Source organism: Rhinolophus sinicus, chromosome 2, assembly GCF_057876585.1.
Source record: "Rhinolophus sinicus isolate RSI-liver-muscle chromosome 2, RSI-T2T, whole genome shotgun sequence".
In the NCBI taxonomy this organism is placed as follows: Eukaryota; Metazoa; Chordata; class Mammalia; order Chiroptera; family Rhinolophidae; genus Rhinolophus; species Rhinolophus sinicus.
Genome location: NC_142502.1, coordinates 83770594 through 83780152, shown reverse-complemented (window position 1 = coordinate 83780152; position 9559 = coordinate 83770594). Strand labels below are relative to the sequence as shown.

The 9559-nt window shown below is 40.2% G+C and overlaps 1 pseudogene; it reads right to left on the bottom strand.

Annotated features, from left to right (window-relative positions):
* Positions 1–307: 307 nt before the first annotated feature.
* On the bottom strand, positions 308–1164 carry LOC148758808 (sentrin-specific protease 6 pseudogene; annotated as a pseudogene).
* Between the last annotated feature and the right edge of the window lie 8395 nt (positions 1165–9559).

Below are 9559 nucleotides of genomic sequence, written 5' to 3'. Positions count from 1 at the left end.
ATTTTTAAAATGAGGAAATACAGACAGAAACAGATTAACTTCTCAAATGTCACAGAATAAGTGGCCATGTTAAAATTCAAAACCCAGACAGTTTGACACCAAAAAGCATATAGAATCTGATAGAAAGTTGAAGACTTGGTAGAGGCTTAGTGAAAATTTTACTTCAAATAAAAATCTGTGATAGCACTTAAAAAAAAAGTCTTTTTTTTGGTTTTTGGTTTTTTAATCATGAGGCAGTACAAGTCCTGATTAGTAACAGCCTCCTTTGATTTGAGGTGCTTGATATACCTTCATTTTTTTTTATTTTTTATAGGACCAGTGGAAATGGTGTGGCTCTGTCAAGTTTCTCATAAAAACATTGGAATTCTAGTTTGTTTCAAAGTTGTATTTTAGATTCAAAGAACACATTGAAGATTTTGTTTCCTTTTTGCATATACGTTCCTGTGATGCTCCCTTCACAGACAACACATCTGCTATTGACTTCTTCAAATGGAATTTTCACAGAGAAATTAGAAACATTATTTCTTATATCAGTGTTAGTAATAATTTCAAACTCCATATTTGCCAGAGGATCAAGCCAAGGCCAGTTTGAAAAATTAAAGCAATATATTTGTTCTTCTAGAATTGTTAACTCATTTATCCCTTTGCAATTATTCCAAACTCTATCTTTGTAGACTTATTCTGAGCCTTTGATAAACTGCTGGTACCATCTGGAGAAACACTACTGGTAATTTTCAGACTTTACACCATTCACATTTAGTTAGGCTAGAGGTATTTAAAGTAATATGTACAGGATGATTTTCTGGTTCCTGTAGCTGTATCTTAATAAAATCTCAACAAAAAATTACAGGCTCTAATAATTTGTCAGAAGAGTACTCCTATAGGTACACTTTCTCAAGTTAGAATGACACTTTCAAAAGTGCTTTCAGCTTAAGATATAAGATCAACTAAAATTTCTTAAGATATCACTTTATGACATTTTAAAGGTGTGTTGGTAATAGAATTATCAAACTGGTAATTTGATTCTTGTTTTCCTTGGTAACATAACTGTTTAACTCCGAATCTGATATAATGGCTCTGAGTTCATGCCCTACTTACTCTGTAAGTATTTTCATTTAGTCCTGCTTCTACTTTTCCAGCGGATTCAGCTCTAGGGAAGAACATGCTAATCATTTGATTCAGGACAATATGTCCTCTTTTCTGTTAGTCCTGTTACAGTAATCATCACTGAACAAAATAAGGCAGTCATTAAAGTCCAACAGACTTTTGAAGCAGAAGACAGAGAAGACAGATATGCACTACAGTGACATTTCTATTGTACTTTCCTCTTAATTTCAGGCTTCAGTCGTGATTCAGATTCTTGTTGTATTCATTGTAGGCCCAACACCTTGGGGACAATTGAATCTCACAGGATTAATTTCAACTGTTCAGATATGAGGTGGGTATTCTTTCCTTTGGGCTGCTGATTGACAAGTCCTCTATGAAGGTTCCAGAATGTAATTCTGCATTTTGTGTTTTTTTTTTTTTTTTTTTTTTTACTTCATTTCTAATGATTGCTCAACATGTTAAGTCCAGTTACGTGGCTTTCCAGAGTTTTAAAACTTCCAGTCTTTTGTCTTACGCACGCCTTCAAGATGAAATCACCAGAACTAGTAACAACTTGGATCTAGCATTTAATTTCTAGGGAAGTAACCTCCGTTGCGGCCCTCGCGCTCCCCACGGCCCAGAAGCCTCTGCGGCTGCGCCCGCCGGCGGGAGGCCCTGCGCGTCAGGAGGCTGAGCCGCGGAGGCTTCGGCCTTGGCTGCTCCTCAGGCGGGCAGTGCTCCCGCGTCCACGGCCAGGCCCATCCGTGAGCTGGCGGCCGGCGAGGACAGCGGCCTGGGCTTCTCCTCAGGCCTCTCCGGAGAAACGCGCCCAGTGACGCCGGCAGCGACAGCGCTTCCTGGGCCCGGTTCCTCTCCACCCACGACTCCGTGTCCACCGCCCCCCGGGCCGCCTGAGAAGTTTCCCCGCGGAGGGCTGCAGGCAGGAAGGTTGAAGGTGAGCACACAGTCACGCCTCTCGGCGTCCCGGGCCATGAAATGGCTGCACCCGCGCGCACGGGCCGCGAGGACTCCGCGGCCATTAGGCCTCAGCCCTTCCGGCCTTTTGTAGCCGCTGCCGAGGCCGTCGGCCCACCTACCTCAGATGCGGATGCATCTGGCCGGGCCTTGGAGACTGTCCAAGGGGACAGGCGTGGGTCTCCTTTGTCACCGCCCCCCGTTTATTGTCACAGCAGGATCCTTACTATAAAACTGAATCTGCCATGCAATTAACAAAGAGAAGGGCTGCAGGTCTTAGGCAGTCCTTTGTGATAGTCCTTCCTCAACAATTAACGGGCTTATATTTAACAATCCTGATCTTATTAGCAACTCAGTCCATTCAGTTACTTAGGCACGCACCTAGTAATTGATTTATCTTGGGTGAAAGACAGGAAACTGTGTTACTCAAAAAGGCCACCTTACACCCAAGCCTGAGCGGCCCCAGCACAAGTTCTGTGCGTGAGAGGAGCCATACCACAACCTCATGGAAAATAAGTTTATAAGAACATGTGCTCAAGCACTGGCACAGTGCTACCTGTGACTCTTGATACCCACTTTTGTAACTAATGCTTCAGGCCCCAAGGAAATGCTGCTCTATGACTCTTATCCCCTATCTTGGCTTGATCCCAGTGCTATAAATGTTTGTGCATTGTGCTGTTTTCAGGGTAGGAGACACACACTGCTTTGCAGTACTGGAGGATTTGAGTGGCAGAAGCACTTTGTAAAGAGAAAGACAAATTAATTTGTCTAAGCCGCCATCATTTCTTGCATACTCTTCAATAATCACATCTACACCTTCCACTTTTGCCTCTTTAATCCATCCTGCAAGTCTTTAAAAGTGTGAATCCAATCCTGTTACTTACCTAATTAAAACTTAGTATGGCTTGAGTTTCTTCTTAACATTCTTGTTCCATGTAACCTTGTCTTTCAGACATGGTTATATCCACATATCTATGAGCATCATGTTCCTACCGATTGGCCTCCTCTTTGTTTGTAGGGAAACCCAAGCTCCTTCCTGCCCTAGGGCCTTGCACATACTCACATACTGTCCTTCCTCCTTGTAATGCTTTGTACCCAAACCCTCCACCTCACTGAACTAACTCCTTCCTATCCTCAGATCTTAGTTTAAAGCTCAGCTCCATGGGGAAGGCACTCTGATATCCTGGTCTCGATTAGGTTTTTCTAATACACTTCGGTATTCTCTTAAACATTCTTAAGATTGTTTCTTTTGTAGGACTTACTACAATTTTAACTGCATAACATTTTCTCCCATTACTTGACTAATGTATTTCTTCACTACAAATTAAAAGCTCCATGAAATCATGGTTCTTTCAAGTGTATCACCACCAGTCCTTAGGTTGATTTCTGGCACGAAGAATGCATTTGTTTTTCTTAGATGGAACCCCGATTAATTGTGTTGTTCAATAATGCCACTCTTAGATTCAGGCCGGATGGCCTAGGGGAATGAATAAAGAATACGACTAACCAATTGTGTGATCTTCGGCACATATGGGTCTCAGTTATTGGTTTGAAGTGAAGATGATAATTTCTGTAAAATAGCTACATATAGAAGTGTTAGAAAGTACATTTATATGTCCATGTGCGCACACACCCATACCAACACACACACCAAATAAAGATATTTTGATTAATGACAAATGTTTATGTCTGTGCTGTCAAATATATAGGTATAGCTATAGTTTGGAAAGAGTAGATACATACTCTCTCTCTCTCTCTCACACACACACACACACACACACAGAGAGATATACGGGGTACCAAAAAATGTATAGACATGACTTGTATTCATCTTTTGTTATCAGTATATATTATTACAATTTTAATGCAGTTTTTTCCTTTCTTAAGGGGTGGCCAGTTGGCTCACTTGGTTAGAGCGTGGTGCTAATAACACCAAGTTTGTTGGTTCGATCCCCACGTGGACCACTGTTAGCTGCACCCTTCTTAAAAAAAAAAAAGTGTACTTTTTTTTGGCACCCTTTGTATATAGAGACATATATATATGTATATATGTACATATATATACACACACACATATATATATAGTTACATAGAGAGAGATACGCACTATATACATATATGGAGATATATACATATACACACATACACATACGTATACACACATATACACACACAGTAAATGTATCAAGTATCAGTAAATGGTATTCAAGTGGGTTTAAAAAGTACAAGGATTATTAACTCTCTTAACAAGAAGTCCAGTGGTAGGGCAAGCTCCAGGTACTGGTTGACATGACTTTGGCTCTGCCTCTTAGTCATTGTCTCTTTTTTACTTTCCTCTGTGGGTAAACTTTGTTTTCAGACTCACAGCGTGATGGCGATAGCAGTTCTGGGCATAGCATCCAGACCCAACAATATCCAGAAAAAGAACATCTATTTTTGTGAGTCTTGAAAAGAAGAGATGACTCCCAAATGCCCCCCAGCCCGGGAGACTTCCTCTCTTGTCAGAATTGTGTCACATACTAGTTTGAACCAATCCTAGGCAGGGGAACAGGACTGTCATGATTGGCTTCGTCCAAACAGGCTTCAACTCTATGGGTGGTAGTGGCACCAGCCTCCCCTGAATCACATGGACCCATGGAAAATGGGTGGTAATAGAATGACACTGTAATTGTTTCCGGAAGGAGGCAGGAAGGGCAAGGAGATGGAAGGTGTAGGCAACCAATAGTGTCTGCTACACAATATGTGAAATTTATATATTAAAATTTTTCTTATTCATGGAGGTCAGAAGATCTAGGTCACTTAGGTAGTGTGGGAAGATGAAACACAATGTTTTAGACTACAGAATATTAGTGTTATTACCATGGTATCACTAGCAAACCACCCCATACTTGTATGCAACAGTGAGGAAAGTTTCTCTGCTGTGTAGGTAAAAATCTGATTTTAAGGTACAGAGAAATAACAAAGGGCTCCATAAGCAGTGACAACTGTCAGGGATGACATTCACCCCCTCCCATGCTCAGTGCAGACTTAGCTAATTGGTCACAGCATACTCCTTGCTGAAGGTGGATATGGTTTGGAGTCCTTTGCAAAGAACTCCAGACTACCAGCTGAGTTGATCCTCTGAAGAAAGCCTATCTGCCTTCTATGACATAGGTGTATTACAAAACTAAGTTTTTATACTAAGAGCAGAGCTGGTATATATGAAGCAGAATGAAAAAAAAAATCAATAAAGTTTCAAATTAAAATCAATAAAGATATGCACCAAAAACAGAGAAAATAGAAATATGAGTAGTAATTTTATATAGTCATGCTTTTGGTATAAGTGGCTTTTGAATCAGGCCCTGCAGGATGCAGAGGTTTTTATGGATTACTGGATGAAAACAGGAAGAAAAAGAGATGTGTCCGAGCATTAGCAAAGAGAGACAATAAGATTGATGCTATTAAAATATTGAAATGAAAATGTGTGTGTCCCCAACCTGCTTTTCTTTGTGTCTTCCTCCGTCCTGTGGCACTTTATCCTCATTCTGTTTGCCCACAACCAAATCCTTCTGTTAGCAAAAGATGTGACAAACTCATTCACACTACACAGCACATGACTGATAAAGCTCAATGAGAAATCTTTCCCTGAGCTATTTTGAGTATTTGTTAGAAGCGAAGCCTTAAGCCAAAGGTGTGAAGTTAATAAGGTATCATTTCACAAGCTTAGTGAAACGAGTAGGGCAAGAGCAAGAGATATTGCAGGGACACAGAGCTCTCCCCTAAGTGTGAAAGCATACCAGGGAGGGAAACACTGAATAAGGACAAAAAGATATTTTGGATAAAGACAAAATTTATTCTGCCTGCAGCACCGATGCTTTTGGAAAAATGGCTTTATTGAGATATAATTGATATACCATATAATTCAGCAGTTTAAAGTGTACATTTCAGTGGTTTTTAGTATATTCACAGAGTTCTGTAGCCATCACCACTCTCTAATTTTAGAACATTTTCATCACCCCAAAAAGAAATCCTGTACCCATTAGTGGTCATGCTGCCTTCTTTTTTCCTCCCTCCAGTCCCTGGCAACCACTAATCTACTTTGTCTCTATGAATGTTCCTATTCTGATCATTTCATATAAATGGAATCATACAATATGTGACCTTTTGTGACTGGCTTCTTTCACTTAGCATGTTTTTAAGGTTAACCCACGTTGTAGAAGCTAACGATGCTTCATTTCCTTTTATTGTTCAATACGCCATTGTATGGACATTATACATTTTGTTTATCCATTCTTCAGTTGGTGGTCATATGGGTTGTTTTCACATTTTGGCTATGTTGAGTCCTGTTGCTATGAACATTTCTGTCCACATTCTTGCGTGGACGTAAGTTTTCATTTCTCTTAGGTATGTATGTACTTAATGAGTGAAATTGCTGGGTCCTTTGGTAACTATGTTTATTAACCTTTTGAGGAATGGCCAGACCGTTTCCGAAGCAGCTGCACCAGTTTAAATTCCCACCAGCAAAGTGTGAGGGTTCCATTTATTCCACATCCTCTCCCACACTTGTTTTTGTATGTCTCTTTTAATATAGCCCCGTTGGTGTGAAGTGGTATTTCAGTGTGGTTTTGATTTGCATTTCCCTGTTGGCTTGCCCAATACTTTTTGCACTGTCCTCCTTTTGCCACAGATAGACGTGGTTCCATTGTTTTTGTCGAGTGAAATTTCTTGTTTTCCTTTTCCAGCTAACCACCAATAGAGATGAACACAATGGATGTCAGCTTCCCTTTAAACAGTACTGATCCTGTTCCTGATTTGGATGGCTGATGCTTAATATGTATTCTAGGTCAAGAACAGGAGTACTGTCCAAAAATGAAAATCTAACTTTGTGTGTGAGAGCAGATACCAGTAAATAGAAACAGAAAGTCACAGCTCTGCTCCATGTGTCACTTCAACCTTTGTCTATTGCTAAATGGCCCTTTGCTGTAATTTGAAATTGTGGGAGAGCAGTGACTATCCTAAAACTCCTGTAGGAACTGAGAAAGATGAATAGTCTACTCCATTTCCTTAGATCTTCAGAACGTTTGTAGCATTTCAACATTGCAGAAAATCTTCATAATGCTTTCATTTGCATTTATCTCCAGTCAAAAGGAACTCGACTGCACAATGATACCAGAACCCCTGCTGCAGGAGAGTCTCTGTTTCCTGACAGCAGACTTCGTTGTGCCATTGGGCCTGAAGTGTTTGCAGAGGCCAACTGCTCTTAAGGACTTTAGGCAAGCCGCTATCATATGAATTAACCTGGAGGAATTTAATTTTCATGTTTCTTGTTGGTTTTATATATTATGTGCATTATGCTTATTAATTATAATCTTAATAGCTATCCAAGAAGAATTAAGCTCCAGGCAGGAATCTTTATTTTCATTACTGAGATATCCTAATCTTCTAGAACCGTTCCTGGTACATTATAAGTACTCATAAATATTTGTTTAATGGATAAATACATGAATTGGGTGGTTCTTACACCTGGTACACAATAAATGCTTAGTAAATATTAGCTGTTATTTTAAAGTGCAAGTTTTGGGTTAAGCACTTCACAACAGATACTTAATTCTCCTACCAACCAAGAAAGATAAATATTATTGTTATAATATTAATTTTACAGGTGAGGAGAAGAAGAGCTCAGAGAGGTAAGTAAATTGCTCAAGGTCACACACAAGACTGTAGGTGGCAGAGCTGTGGTTAGGACCCAGCCATGCCTGAGTCCTAACCTCCTGCAGTGTTCACAGGGCTCCTGTGCCGTCACTGCTGAGGAATGAGCAGTCAGCCCTGTGCCCCTTTGTCGTTGCCTGGCCTCCCAGACTGAGGGATGTTACAATTTAAACGGAAGAGGGCTGCTGTTGTGTATCAGCCACCTCTCCTTGCTTAGCGGCAGACAGTCCTTTGAAATGGAGAGAACAGATATTCAGGGGATAGAAAGGGGAAACTTCAGACTGTTTGAATTTCACATGAAAAGTTGTTGGTGTTATTGATCCACCCCACGTGTAGCAGCTGGTAAAGGGTTGGTTTTAACTGGCTTTTCTCCTGACTTGTGGAAGTTTTGCTGCATAGTAGTCATAGACTTGAGGGAGACTGCTTAAACTCTACCTAATGCTTCTGATGTGTTACTTTAAGAGTTTATACTAATGCTCCCTTCTAATAATAATAGCTCTTCTCAAAGGGTAAAAAGAGGAAACCTAATGTGGTGGCTGTTTCCAGTAGGAGGAAGCAAACAGTTTTCCTGAGAGTCAAGAAAAACAGAAAAACAGGTATCAGTGCTGACCTGTAAATTAGAGTTTCTTGGAGCTACTTCTGTGCTAGTAAGTCTTAATGACTAATTACAGCCAAGAAAATATGTAATATGTGCAAGTTTGAAGAAATTAGGTCAGACATTTAAAAAATATATGAGGCTAGTGGCAAATGAGGTTTTTAATAAAAATTGAGAACAGTTTCTGCTACAAATGCTGATCTGTCTGGAAGTATGATTGGAAATTTGTGGGTTACTACAAGGTTTTATTTAAAGCTGAACATTTTCAGGACATTGTGCATTGCCAGATCTAGTCAGTATTCTTTGGCTGTGTTTCTCAGCTGCATAGACACCTGAAGTAAAGTATTAGTGCTGCATGGCTGAAGGAAGGCAGAGTATTCAGCAATTACCAAGATGTTAAAAAAGTAAAGCTGGGGTGATGTTTCCTTAAGCTCATTTCTTTATCTCAATTCATTTCCTATATGGTTTTTTATATAGGAAATCTGCAGTAGTAGACATTCTTATGGGTCTGCTAGACCTCCATTCCTTTTATCATTGTTGTTGTTATTGGTGTTATTTTAATGCTGTCGGGATGTGGCTGAATTTGGCATGTGGCCTGAGCCTGTCAGTATAACTTACATCTGCGTGACCATAGGCACGGATTTAGGAATAGGCATGTGACCCAGTTTGGGCCAATGGATTCAAGGTCCAGGTCTTTTGTTCAATCTGTTGGGTGAGAGAAGCCCTTCTATTTTGCTTTGGTTGAGAAGAAAAGAATATAAGGGTGAGGCTGTTGGCAGCCATTTTATCCTCTTTACTGTCCCCATAATAGGAGTGACTTCCTAGGGGTGGAAACAGTACAGAGGGAGGCAGAGCCAGCAGGACTGGGGAGAGACTGGGTCCTGGTGACATGGTTTGAGCCCTTAGATTCAGCTTTGTTTAAAAGTCATTCTTGCCCTTTGACTCTTAAGTTCCATGAGCCAATTAATTCCGCCCCCCCCCCTTTTTATAAAAAAAAACGATTTGACTTGTATATTCTGTATCTTGCAACCAAAAACATACTGACTGATCTGGTGAGATAACTTTTAATTTAATTGATCCCAACGCCTCTCCAACTAAAAAATCATACACATACTAAAAAACTACAGCTATTTATAGTGGACTTTATAGTACAATCCTGGTCATCTATAAACGATATATCTTTACAGCTAGGTTTGTAATTAGATACATTATTTC